A 3,765-nucleotide genomic window follows, 5' to 3' on the forward strand; every position below is an offset into this window, starting at 1 on the left:
ATTTTTGTTTACAATCAAATGTATTCATATAAAACAAAAAACAATTTTCAATCCGATTAATTGGGGCATTCTAAGCACAGCCACAGCTACTACACAACGTCTCAACAACATCAATTAGATTGAATTTTTGAACAAAATAACCGTCAGTCGGATGAAAAATGTAAAAAAAGTGAATTGAATTTTCAATTCAACGATTCCGAAATATGTTTGAAATTGTCATGGTTAATGGATCAACATTAGCCTTTTTCTTATTTACGAAGTATTTTGTCTCAGAGAATTGTATCTCAGGAGCGCTGGAGCTACTTGGTATGTAAAGCATTATTTTTGCGAGCACCCTTAGATATGGAAACGATGCGTTTTCCAGCACTAAAGAGGATCGTCAACCAAATCTGCTACCGACGTGTACTTCAGATATTCTTGATGCATCTGGTGCTCAACACTACTCGTTGAGAAATTTTCTTTGTTGACATGTGTTTGAATCATTTCCATCCGAATGTGTTTAGCCTTACCAGGCTTTCTTACTCTCCTTACTTTTGTCTGCTTGACTATATACATATACGATGAGTCTATTGTATATTGCCTTTATCGAATGGGTTTAAAGGTTGGGTAAACTTAAATCCCAATTCAAATGATTGTTCAAATTAGTTTGTTATACTTCTTCTTTACAGAAAAAAAAATTAATTGCCTAATATTTTTTGTTCTAAATTTTAATTTTTTTCCCATTTTGGTTTTAAAAATGTCTAATTTTTCAAGCCGTTTTAAGTCGGCTGAGCCGGTTTTATTACAACCTTGTCGACTGGCGGCTCGACTTGACCAAAAAGGCTCGACTTCGGCTTGACCGGCGGCTTATTTTCGACGGCTCTCATGTCGGTCTCTAAGATGATGTACAATTAACTAGACTAATTGTGCATGTCTCTAAGACGATGCACAATCAACTAGACTAATTGTGCATGTCTCTAAAATGATGTACAATTAACTAAACTAATTGTGCATGTCTCTAAGACGGTGCACAATTAACTAGACTGATTGTGCATGCATCTTAGACGATGCACAATTAACTAGACTAATTGTGCATGTCTCTAAGAAGATGCACAACCAACTAGACTAATTGTGCATGTCTCTAAGACGATGCACAATCAACTAGACTAATTGTGGATGTCTCTAAGATGATGTACAATTAACTAAACTAATAGACCGTGTGCAGTACAAATAATTTATTTTTAATTGATGTAGATTATTATTCTGTAGAACAAAAGTGTAAACAGAATATCTGAAAAATGTCTGCTTGATTTTAGATCTCACTTTAAAAGCTGTAATTTGAATGAGACTAAAAGGATATCCGAACCATTCTAATTCATTCTAATTGGATTCTCACTAAGATTCTAATAAGTGGGAAGCATCGGGATGGCAACAATATTTTTCAATAATTTCTATAAAAAAATTAAATATTTTTTTTCAATGGTTTTCATGGTAAATCTTCTTTTTATTGAAATATGAAACTCTTTTCTCAAAATCGCACACGGTCTATTGTGCATGTCTCTAAGACGGTGCACAATTAACTAGACTAAATGTGAATGAATCTTAGACGATGCACAATTAACTAGACTAATTGTGCATGTCTCTAAGACGATGTACAACCAACTAGACTAATTGTGTATGTCTTAAGAACGATGCACAATTAACTAGACTAATTGTGAATGTCTCAAGGACGATGCACAATTAACTAGACTAATTGTGCATGTCTCTAAGACGATGCACAATCAACTAGACTAATTGTGCATGTCTTAAGGACGATGCACAATTAACTGGACTAATTGTGCATGTCTCTAAGACGATGCACAATCAACTAGACTAATTGAGCATGTCTCTAAGACGATGCACAATTAACTAGACTAATTGTGCATGTCTCTAGGACGATGCACAATTAACTAGACTAATTGTGCATGCATCTTAGACGACGCACAATTAACTAGACTAATTTTGCATGTCTCTAAGACGATGCACAACCAACTAGACTAATTGTGCATGTCTTAAGGACGATGCACGATTAACTGGACTAATTGTGCATGTCTCTAAGACGATGCACAATCAACTAGACTAATTGAGCATGTCTCTAAGACGATGCACAATTAACTAGACTAATTGTGCATGTCTCTAGGACGATGCACAATTAACTAGACTAATTGTGCATGCATCTTAGACGACGCACAATTAACTAGACTAATTTTGCATGTCTCTAAGACGATGCACAGCCAACTAGACTAATTGTGCATGTCTTAAGGACGATGCACAATTAACTAGACTAATTGTGCATGTCTCTAAGACGATGCACAATCAACTAGACTAATTGTGCATGTCTCTAAGACGGTGCATAATTAACTAGACTAATTGTGCATGCATCTTAGACGATGCACAATTAACTAGACTAATTGTGCATGTTTCTAAGACGATGCACAATTAACTAGACTAATTGTGCATGTCTCTAAGACGATGCACAATTAACTAGACTAATTGTGCATGTCTCTAAGACGATGCACAATTAACTAGACTAATTGTGCATGTCTCTAGGACTATGCACAATTAACTAGACTAATTGTGCATGCATCTTAGACGATGCACAATTAACTAGACTAATTGTGCATGTCTCTAAGACGGTGCATAATTAACTAGACTAATTGTACATGCATCTTAGACGATGCACAATTAACTAGACTAATTGTGCATGTTTCTAAGACGATGCACAATTAACTAGACTAATTGTGCATGTCTCTAAGACGATGCACAATTAACTAGACTAATTGTGCATGTCTCTAAGACGATGCACAATCAACTAGACTAATTGAGCATGTCTCTAAGACGATGCACAATTAACTAGACTAATTGTGCATGTATCTAAGACGATGCACAACCAACTAGACTAATTGTGTATGTCTTAAGAACGATGCACAATTAACTAGACTAATTGTGCATGTCTCTAAGACGATGCACAATCAACTAGACTAATTGTGCATGTCTTAAGGACGATGCACAATTAACTGGACTAATTGTGCATGTCTCTAAGACGATGCACAATCAACTAGACTAATTGAGCATGTCTCTAAGACGATGCACAATTAACTAGACTAATTGTGCATGTCTCTAGGACGATGCACAATTAACTAGACTAATTGTGCATGCATCTTAGACGACGCACAATTAACTAGACTAATTTTGCATGTCTCTAAGACGATGCACAACCAACTAGACTAATTGTGCATGTCTTAAGGACGATACCCACTTCGTTGTGTCAACCTGAATTGTTTCTTTTTTTTGGCTTTTTTAGCAATGGTTTTCTTCACCACACCTAATTTTCTGAATTTATTTCCCAACAGCTCGTAGTCGATGGAGTAATTTAACATCATGTACCAAATTAGTATGGCAGGCCTCCATCATTGGAGAATATATGCAGTTTTATTACAATCAACACTGGAACAATTGCAAATATTGCTAAACAATACATCCGTACGAAATTGTTAAATTTTTTGATCTTTTTGCTTGTTTCCTCATATTCTTCACGATTTTCAGTTGAATGAACAACGATCGGATCATATAAAAATGCGAGGATTTCTTGCTTGTTAAACAGTTAGTACAGCTAGTACAGTTAGTACAGTAAGACAGGTACAAAAGTTTCACGTATAAAACCGATGTTGTAATTGACATCTGTACTGAAAAAATAGATTCATTCCGATCAACACATAGAAAAGCGTTAGTTGCGAAAATTATCGG

At 35.4% G+C, this 3,765-nt stretch overlaps 1 long non-coding RNA gene across 1 annotated transcript; it reads left to right on the top strand.

Annotated features, from left to right (window-relative positions):
* Positions 1–3,439: 3,439 nt before the first annotated feature.
* On the top strand, positions 3,440–3,765 carry LOC119077772. The gene is made up of 2 exons (XR_005087868.1): positions 3,440–3,621; positions 3,654–3,765. It is a non-coding gene; the product is annotated as an uncharacterized LOC119077772 (long non-coding RNA).

Source organism: Bradysia coprophila, unplaced genomic scaffold (genome assembly GCF_014529535.1).
Source record: "Bradysia coprophila strain Holo2 unplaced genomic scaffold, BU_Bcop_v1 contig_24, whole genome shotgun sequence".
Taxonomy (NCBI): Eukaryota; Metazoa; Arthropoda; class Insecta; order Diptera; family Sciaridae; genus Bradysia; species Bradysia coprophila.